General features: G+C 40.4%; 1 non-coding gene across 1 annotated transcript; it reads left to right on the forward strand.

Moving 5' to 3' along the window:
* Positions 1-7384: 7384 nt before the first annotated feature.
* LOC131247601 (small nucleolar RNA R71) lies at positions 7385-7491 on the forward strand. Its single transcript, XR_009171878.1, has one exon. It is a non-coding gene; the product is annotated as a small nucleolar RNA R71 (small nucleolar RNA).
* Positions 7492-10796: the final 3305 nt, after the last annotated feature.

Below are 10796 nucleotides of genomic sequence, written 5' to 3' on the forward strand. Positions count from 1 at the left end.
TCTCTCCTCTTATAAGCAACCGAAGACGGTGGCTAACTGATTTTCGCAGAGAAAATTCAGGCTTTTTCCGCAGCTACTTTCACAGCCATGCGCAAAAATAAGAACCGTCACTTCTTGACATGATTATATCTCAGCAAAACGAAGCCTGCTGCCTGATCTGATCCGTTCAGTCAGCTTGGCATCGATCGTTTATACCTTGAGAGGTGTTTGGACCGTCCAGGTGAAGGGACCGATCATCCCCATGATCACTGAACAGCCGTAAAGCACGTGCATGCGTAAACAGGGCCTGCGGACTGAGCTGCGATGTTGGTGGGGCCCACTTCTTGGTGTTCGCTGTAAAATTCAGTCCGTTCATTGGATTCTTCATGTAAAACCGGTCGGACATGACTGTTTTTACTCTGTTCTGGCGTGTCCCACCAGATTTCTCCTTACAACGTCGATCTTCCGTTTTAACAGCTGAAATCATCTCTCCATTGTCTTTTGGAATTCCGCCTCTTAGGCAATGGTTATGCCTATACTCTGGAGTGAATGGACGACTCAGATCAGTCGTACAATTGATCATGGTGGCCCACGAAAAAGGACCGCAAGCTCTGTTACGAGCGTTCACAGCGGCGGGAGAGAAGGATTCAAATCCTTTTTAGAAAGAATCGGTCAAAGCTTTGTCGACCGATTCCTCTGATTTAGTGCTCATCCAATGCACGTGTGTGCACACGCACCATGTAAGGTGGGTCCCACCTTGAGGTATATGAGATATCCGCTCCGACCATCTGTTATGCCATCTAATTTAAATGGTTGAGACCAGAATTAAAGCATGACCAGATATCAGGTGGGCCCCAGATCGGTGTTTTATAGGCTAATTTGACCGTTGGGACGTTTTCACAAGGATCTAACGGCTGAATTTCGATGTGTGCGGTTAATTTATGGTCCTCAGTCCATGTATGAATTTTTGAGCCAAACGAATGGTGGAAACCTTGTGATCATGCATTCTAGCTGACTTTCAGGCCATTTGAGCTTCAATTTCTCAATTTCCTTGGATCTCTGGTGTGCAAATCCGTCGATCTTGGTCCTCTGGAGTCCGTCCCTTACCTTGGTGACTTCTGAGCGTTAATTTCATGCTTTTGGCACCCTGTTTCAGTTCAAGCTCCTAAACACACCTTGCAGCATAAACACAATTAAATTGGGTCGTTAAACAGTACCATGTTCGTAAATTCAGGCAATAATTAGGGTCTAATATGCAATATTTGACCCTCAACACAACCCCCAACCAGCATCTTGTTAGTCCCGAGCAAAGTATGCGAAAAATAAGTTAAGAATTACAGGACAATTTTTATAAACTCGGGTGATTTTTGAAAAACAATCTAGGTACTGGAGTTCTAAAATTCATGAATGTTTGGCATTACTTTCTCTTGGATTTAAGTGCATGGTAAACATCATAATCAAGTTCAATGTATTAACCCATCAATTAGAAAATATTCTAAACATTGAGTTCCATGGGTGTATAGTGTAAACTCAGCTTACCCATATTAAAATTCAATTTGTTATTTCATGATATCATTGGTAACCAACATGAGCATTCAGGACACCCGAACCTCAATTAAAACGTGCCTCACAGATCATTCTTTTTCTTTCTTTTAGCTTTTGATTTTTTTAGTAAAAGTAATGCCAAGAAGGGGAATCAAATCCTCACCTATAGGGAGCAAACCTATAGTGAAGACTGTATACCCAGCCCTTTTCACATATCATCCTTGGGGAATTAAATCTACACCTATAGGGAGCAAACCTATGGTGAAGATTATTCGCCCAACCCTTTCCAATTGTGTGTTTTTTTTTTGAATCATGACTGGCAAATTTTCCAAGCTGGTTCCTTACATGCTTAATGATTACTAAGTTAACCCTTCAATATCAAACTGAAACCTTAATGTGAAAGCGAGATGTGACATGTGAAATCATGACTCAATCAATGTTTACAATTTTTAATTCTGGATTAACAATTCAAACTTAATTGTGAAATCTAAAAGATACTGAATCCAAGAGTCATAAATTACCAATATTACGTATCTCGAAATTCTAAGGGCCCTAGATGGCCGTTAAAATCACTTCGAATTCACAAGAAATTCTAAAAAAATTAAAAATTTTCACAATTTTTGCCTCAAGACCAAGAAAACACTGATTAGAAAACCTAATCTCCCACCCCTAACCTAAAATCTACATTGTCCTCAATGTAAAAGAAATAAGCATGCAATGCATATGGGACAACGAAAATATAAGAGGAGTGATGGAAAGATAGTACCTGGACGAAAGAATCAAGAGGCTTTCCAAAGATATCTACGTAAGAGCGGGTCAGCACAAGAGAGAAACCAATAGAAGTAAAATAAAAATAACAAAAATAAAATCCTACCTGCACCACTTTCGCAGGTGCTCTCGATTGCATTTTGCGCATGCAACAAGCCTTTAAACCCCTAGGTTGCCCCTAGTGGACGAGTTGTAGTCTCGTGAGGGTTTACAGCAATGTTACCTACAAACATTTGAACTAACTAACTAAAATAAAATAAAATAAAATAAAAGGCTGGGTTGCCTCCCACGAGCGTTAAGTTTACCGTCTTCAGCCAGACAAATAAAGAAAATTACCCTAGTCCTATGAAAGCGATAAACCTACCTATACCTCTATCAGACTAGGAGATCAATCTTGGTAAATAGGAGCAGTCAGAGGCATGGACATGTCCTCTGAATCAAATTTTTCGACAAATGGTTTTAATCGATGTCCATTTACTCTAAATTCTTTGCCATTGTCGGGATCTCTTATCTCAACGGCCCCATGCGGATAAGCAGTAACAACAATGTAAGGGCTGGTCCAACGAGATCAAAGCTTACTCGGAAAGAGATGAAGTCGAGACTCATACAAAAGGACTTTCTGACCTGGCGTGAATGATTTTCGTAGAATATGTTGATCATGAAACGCCTTCATCCTGTCCTTGTAAATTCTCGAGTTCTCATATGTATCGTTCAGGATTTCTTCAAGTTCATTTAATTGAAGTTTACGTAGCGAGCCAGCATTGTCCAGATTGAAATTCAGATTTTTGATCGCCCAGTACGCTCTATGTTCCAACTCCATAGGCAAGTGACAAGCTTTTCCAGAGACAAGTTTAAAGGGAGACGTTCCAATAGGGGTTTTAAAAGTAGTACGGTATGCCCATAAGGCATCGGTCAATCGGATTGACCAATCCTTACAATCAGGGTTAACCGTTTTCTCTAGGATATGTTTGATCTCCCTATTGGAAATCTCAGCTTGTCCACTTATCTGTGGATGGTATGAGGTGCTCACCTTATGAGAGATACCGTATTTCTTCATTAAGCTCTCGAATGGTCTATTACAAAAGTGTGAGCCCCCATCACTAATGATGGCTCGAGGCGTCTCGAACCGCGAAAGGATGTTCTCTTTTAAGAATTTAATGATCATGCAATGATCATTATTTCAGCATGGGATTGCTTCGACCCATTTAATGACATAATCTACAGCGAGCAAAATATACAAATTTCCAAATGATTGGGGGAATGGTCCCATGAAATCGATGCCCCAACAGTCAAATGCTTCTATGATAAGGATGAGATTCAAAGGCATCATATTTCGACGGGACAATGCTCCCAATTTTTGACAACGCTCACAAGCCTTGCAAAACTCATGAGTGTCTCTAAACATAGTGGGCCAATAAAAGCCATACTGTAAAATCTTGGTCATGGTCTTTTTAGCAGAAAAGTGATCACCACAGGCCTGTGAATGATAGAAGGAGATGACACTCTGATACTCGTCATCTGGCACACATCTCCTTAGAATTTGGTCTGGGCAATATTTAAATAAATATGGATCGTCCTAGAAAAAGTTGCGCACCTCGGTAAAGAATTTCTTCTTATCTTGTGCAGTCCAATGCATCGGTATGGAACCTGTGGCAAGATAATTGGCAATATCAGCGAACCAAGGCGAATGGGAGACTCTGAACAGTTGTTCATTAGGGAACATGTCATTGATATGGGTCACCCCAGGGGAATCAGAGGCATTAAGGCGAGACAGATGATCGGCCATTACGTTCTTTACTCCCTTTTTATCTTTAATTTTCAAATCAAATTCTTGGAGTAGAAGGATCCATTGTATCAAACGGGGCTTAGAATCATTCGTAGAAAGAAGATATTTAAGGGCCGCATGATCTGTGTAGATAATGATCTTGGATCCGATCAGGTAGGACCTAAATTTATCCAAAGCGAATACTAAGGCTAGGAGTTCCTTTTCCGTAGTCGAGTAGTTCACTTGGGCAGAATTTAAAGTTCTACTTGCGTAATGAATGACGTAGGGCCTCTTATCTTTTCTCTGGCCTAGAATCGCTCCAAGAGCATAATCAGAAGCGTCACACATAAGCTCAAAAGGAAGGCTCCAATCAGGTGGCTGCATGATAGGTGCAGTGGTTAACATGCCCTTAAGCTTGGTGAAAGCTTCCTGGCATTGCTTAGTCCACTCGTATGGTGCATCCTTTTGCAGAAGATTACATAAGGGACGAGAGAAGAGACTAAAGTCCTTTATGAATCCTCTGTAAAACCCAGCATGTCCTAAGAAGGATCGCACGTCCCGTATGTTCTTGGGTGGAGGTAGGTTAGAGATAAGATCAATTTTTGCCTTATCCACCTCGATTCCTTTGGACGAGATAATATGTCCAAGGACAATTCCCTTATGAACCATGAAATGACACTTCTCCCAATTAAATACCAAGTTCTTTTCTTCACATCTTCTCAGCACACATTTAAGATTCTCTAAGTACTCGCTGAAAGATGAACCGAAAATAAAGAAATCGTCCATGAAGACCTCTAGATATTTCCCCACCATGTCAGAAAAGATACTTATCATACATCGCTGAAAGGTGGCAGGGGCATTACATAATCCAAATGGCATCCTTCTGAAGGCAAAGGTGCCGTAGGGCATGTAAATGTGGTCTTTTCCTAGTCCTGAGAAGCGATTTCAATCTGATTGTAGCCCGAATATCTGTCAAGGAAACAGTAATAGGAATGACAAGCTAGCCTTTTCAAGATTTGATCAATGAAGGGCAAAGGAAAGTGGTCCTTCCTCGTGATGGTATTCAGCTTTCTGTAGTTAATGCACATTCTCCAACCAGTAGTAACTCTAGTTGGCACGAGTTCATTATTGGCATTGGCTACGATGGTGATCCCGGACTTCTTAGGAACTACCTGAGTTGGACTCACCCATTAACTATCGGATATGGGGTATATGATACCCACATCTAATAGTTTAAGAACCTCAGCCTTAACCACTTCTCTCATGTTTGGATTTAGTCTACGTTGTGATTGCCGAGTGGTCTTCACATTATCCTCAAGATATATGCGGTGAGTACAAATCGAGGGGTCGATTCCCTTAAGGTCCGCTATCGTCCATCCAAGGGCTCCCTTATGCTCAATGAGAGTAGATATGAGTATACTCTCCTGTTCTTTCTCCAGGTGGGTAGAGATCACCACCGGGTATGTCTCATCTTGACCTAAATAGACATATTTTAAATCAAAGGGCAAAGGTTTTAGGTCAAGCTTTGGTAGCTTGAGGTTAGACAGTAGAGGCTGTACATCAGTTTGGGGAAACTCTTCAAATTGTGGCCTCCACCGGTTAACTTCAAGTACCGGTGCAGTATCAAGCAAGGCACACGTCTCCCTAATCATGTCATCATCAAAATCATGGGAGTGGGCCAGGCACATCTCTAGAGGGTCAGAGGATAAGGTCAGAGGTGTTGTATCTTCCACTAAAGAGTCAATCATGTTAATGTTGTGAAAATCGTCATCATCCTCTAAATTTCTGCCGTTATTGAAAAAGATGTTTAACTCTAATGTCATATTCCCAAAAGACATAGTCATGACACCATTCCTGCAATTGATAATTGCGTTTGAAGTCGCAAGGAATGGGCGACGAAGAATGACGGGAATCTAAGTGCTCATGTTATTGATGGGTTCGGTATCCAGGATGATAAAATCTATAGGGTAGTAAAATCTATCAACTTGGACCAACACATCCTCAATTATCCCTCTTGGTACACGAACAGAGCGATCCGCAAGTTGTAGTGTGGTTAGGGTGGGTTTTAATTCACCTAAACCTAACTGTTTGTATACCGAGTAGGGAATCAGATTGACGCTCGCTCCTAAGTCAAGAAGTGCATGATCAATTCGATGGTCCCCGATTACACATGATATGGTTGGGCTACTGGGATCTTTGAATTTCTGTGGCACGTCTTGCTTTAGGATGACACTCACTTTCTCGGTCAAGAAGATCTTTTTTTGAATACTCTGCCATCATTTGGTCGTGCATAAGTCTTTCAAGAATTTGGCATATAAAGGTATCTGTTTTACGATATCAAGTAGAGGAATGTTGACTTTCACTTATTTCAACACCTCTAGGATATCCTGAGAGTTAGAGAGAGGTTTTGGTGCGACCAACCGTTGGGGAAATGGAGCAACTGGCTTTTCTAGAAGTTTCGGTTCTAATTTTTGTGGGGCCTCACTAGATTCATTATTGTTGTCCTCTTCTGGTTCTTGAGGCTTTTTGGGCCTAACCGGAAGGGTTTTATCAATGATCTTCCTACTCCTAAGAGTGGTGATGGATTTAGCATGCCCCATTTGATTTGAAGAGCTGGGATCACTTATCTCGTATTGTGGTTTAGGATTGAGGAGCGGTTGTGCAAGAAGCATCCCCTTTTCTATAACTGTCATACGTGAATCTATCTTTTGTATAAAGTCTCGCATTGCCTAGGTCAGCTCTTGCATGGAATTTTGAACCGATTCTTTTTGAGGTTTCCCCTGATTTGAATTTTGATTGAAGAAACCTTGAGGAGTAGCAGTTTGTCCATTTCTCCAACTAAAGTTTGGATGATTTTTTCAACTAGGATTGTACGTATTAGAGGTTGGTCCATTGAAAGGTCTTTGATAATTATTTACGGCATTGGATTGTTCATTCAACACTTCTCGAAAGGCGAGTATCGTAGGACAATTTTCAGTTGTATGAATGTTGCAATCACATATACCACAAACACTTTCATTAACCTTATCCTTCTTTCCTTCCATGGCCTCAACTTTTCTTATGAGTGTAGTTACTTTATACTTGAGATCATCCTCTTCTTTCAAGAGATACAATCCACCTTTCTCCTTAGATTGAGTCGGCCTAGACGTGATGTTCGATTTTGGGTAATAGTCCCATGATTGTGTTTTTTCAGCAAGACTATCGAGGTAATCCCATACTTCATCAACATTTTTATTAATGAATCCTCCATTACACATTATCTTGACCATTTGGCGCATGGAAGATGTCAGTCCATCGTAGAAAAAATTTGTGATGCGCCACGTTTCAAAGCCGTGTTGTGGGCATGAACTAACCAAGTCCTTGAACCTTTCCCAACATTGGTAAAATGTTTCATCCTCCTTTTGGGTGAAGTTCATGATTGCTTTTCTAAGGGTAATCATTATATGATGTGGAAATTTTTTTTTTTTATAAATTCTCTTTGCATATCATTTCATGTGCCAATGGATCTAGGACGCAGTGAATGTAACCACATCTTAGCCTTCTCCTTTAAGGAAAAAGGAAAGAGTCTCAGCCTGACTGTGTCCTTAGACACATTTTTAAAATATAAAGTGGCTATGATCTCATCAAACTCTTTCAAATGTAGATATGGTTCTTCAGATTCAAGCCCATGGAACTTAGGAAGGAGTTAGATAACCCCTAGCTTGATGTCCATATGTTTTGTATTTTTAGAAAAAATCATGCATGGGGGCATACTCACCCCTGCTGGTTGTAAATAATCTCGTAAAGTACGTGGCAGGGGTGCTTGATGCACCTCATTCTCATCCTGAATGTCCTCCACCCTAGGTTGGGGTAGAAGAGGTTGGTTTTCAGCCATCACTTTAATTAACTCAGGAGATTTAGAGTGGTGTTTAGTCCTGCGATGGATAGTTAACCCCTCAACCAATCCTCCTTCAGTCAAGAGACGTCGAGTATTGTCACGGGCTCACTTGGGCATGAAACACTCGCAACCCTCAATCAAATTCGTAACCTAATCCTAAGAAAAGAAAAGTAAATCTAGAAAGAAAGAGAGGGTTGGAAAGAAGTTACCAAATTGGAGTCCCTAAGTTAAAAACTGAATTAGAAATTTCTATCTTAAAAGCCTACAAAATAAGAAAGTTAGTTTCTAAACAAAAATTCTACAAGTAAAAAATTTCTAAAAATAAATTAGGAAACAAAGTTAGATTCTAAGAGAGTTAGAATTGGAAAGTTACTAAAAACAAAAAAGGAAAGTTTCTAAAAATAAACTATTTCCTAAAAATAGGAAAATACTAGAATTAGAAAATTTCTAAAATTCAAATCCTAATTCTAAAAATAGAAAAAGTAGAGGAATTAGAAAGGAATTACCAAATTAGTAGCCGATGTCAGGATCCTACAAAACAGGAAAATAAGTTAGTTCTAGAATAGAAATAGAAATTTAAAACTAAAGTTAGTGAAATCCTAATCTTAATCTAATTCTAAAACTAATTAATTTCAGAGAATCGTAACCGTCAATCCCCAGCAACGGCGCCAAACTTGTTCACTCCCCAAGTATAGGGTTGTGATGTAGTAATAAACTTGGTGAGACCGAGGTCGAATCCCAAGGGACTAAAACCTGTACGTTATCTGAAACTATGTAGAATTAAAATTAGACTAAGATGAAATCTAAATCGATTGTAATTTGAGGAATAATAGTGAAATAATTATCTAAAACTTAAAGAATTTAGATGTAAGAAACTAGGGATTCAGAGGATCCACTTATAGAGATCAGGGGGATCTTATGCCTGTTTCAGGAACTCAACTGGACTTAGAGTCCCCTCTTCATCCAGTTAAGGGGTGTAACCATGAATATCAAACTGAACTTCCTTTGATATAGTTTTTAAGAGATGAAAGGTATATGAATTAGAATGGATTCCATTACCAAACCATGCCTAGGAGACAAAGTAAATAATAGAATTAAACTAATTACCAACCAATCAACAATGCATGAAGGTTAGGAAGGGTACCGTCATCCGATCATGCCCATGAGACAATGATGAACAACAGGGCTTCCTGACGTCATAAACATAAAAAGGAGAAAGAAATACTCAAAGCCATCGCAGATCTATTGTAATTTCAGTCATAACAAACCATTAAAAACTAAAAGTATTCCCTTAATTAACCCGTAATCAAGGTAATTCAAACAATATAAATCAAAGCCATAAAATCATTCCCATTACAGTACAAGCTTCACCTCTTAGCCTTAGCTAAGAGGTTTAGCCAGCCATGATAAACTATCCTCTAAAAAGGAAATAATAAAAAGAAGAAAAGAAAAAAATAAAATATATGAAATACTCCTCCCTCTTGCTGCTCCACGCTTCACGTCCCAGCTCCCCTTGGAATTGAATGCCCTTTCTCTCTCTTCTTCTCTCCTCTTATAAGCAACCGAAGACGGTGGCTGACTGATTTTCGCAGAGAAAATTCAGGCTTTTTCCGCAGCTACTTTCACAGTCGTACGCAAAAACAAGAACCGTCACTTCTTGACATGATTATATCTCAGCAAAACGAAGCCTGCTGCCTGATCTGATCCGTTCAGTCAGCTTGGCATCGATCGTTTGTACCTTGAGAGGTGTTTGGACCGTCCAGGTGAAGGGACCGATCATCCTCATGATCACTGAACGGCCGTAAAGCACGTGCGTGCGTAAACAGGGCCTGAGGACTGAGCTACGATGTTGGTGGGGCCCACTTCTTGGTGTTCCCTGCAAAATCTAGTCCGTTCATTGGATTCTTCATGTAAAACCGGTCGGACATGACTGTTTTTACTCTGTTCTGGCGTGTCCCACCAGATTTCTCCTTACACCGTCGATCTTCCATTTTAACAGCTGAAATCATCTCTCCATTGTCTTTTGGAATTCCACATCCTAGGCGATGGTTATGCCTATACTCTGGAGTGAATGGACGACTCAGATTATGCAATGGAGCAGAGAGTGGGCCCCACTACTGGACCGCAAGCTCTGTTACGAGCGTTCACAGCGGCGGGAGAGAAGGATTCAAATCCTTTTTAGAAAGAATCGGTCAAAGCTCTGTGGACCGATTCCTCTGATTTGGTGCTCATCCAATGCACGTGTGCTGTGCACACACACCATGTAAGGTGGGTCCCACCTTGAGGTATATGAGATATCCGCTCCGACCATCTGTTATGCCATCTAATTTAAACGGTTAAGACAAGAATTGAAGCATGACCAGATATCAGGTGGGCCCCAGATCAGTGTTTTGTAGGCTGATTTGACCGTTGGGACGTTTTTACAAGGATCCAACGGTTGAATTTCGATGTGTACGGTTAATTTATGGTCCTCAGTCCATGTATGAATTTTTGAGCCGAACGAATGGTGAAAACCTTGTGATCTTGCATTCTGGCTGATTTTCAGGCTACTTAAGCTTCAGTTTCTCAATTTCCTTGGATCTCTGACGTGCAAATCCGTCGATCTTGGTCCTTTAGAGTCCGTCCCTTGCCTTGGTGACTTCTGAGCGTTAATTTCATGCTTTTGGCACCCTGTTTCAGTTCAAGCTCCTAAACACACCTTGCAGCATAAACACAATTAAATTGGGTCATTAAACAGTACCATGTTCGTAAATTCAGGCAATAATTAGGGGGTCTAATATGCAATATTTAACCCTCAACAAGCGTCTATACATGGTAAACACACAATAGGCCAATCAATTTATTAGACAAGTTCGACTAGTA

The sequence above is a fragment of the Magnolia sinica genome, chromosome 5 (genome assembly GCF_029962835.1).
Source record: "Magnolia sinica isolate HGM2019 chromosome 5, MsV1, whole genome shotgun sequence".
Lineage (NCBI taxonomy): Eukaryota > Viridiplantae > Streptophyta > Magnoliopsida > Magnoliales > Magnoliaceae > Magnolia > Magnolia sinica.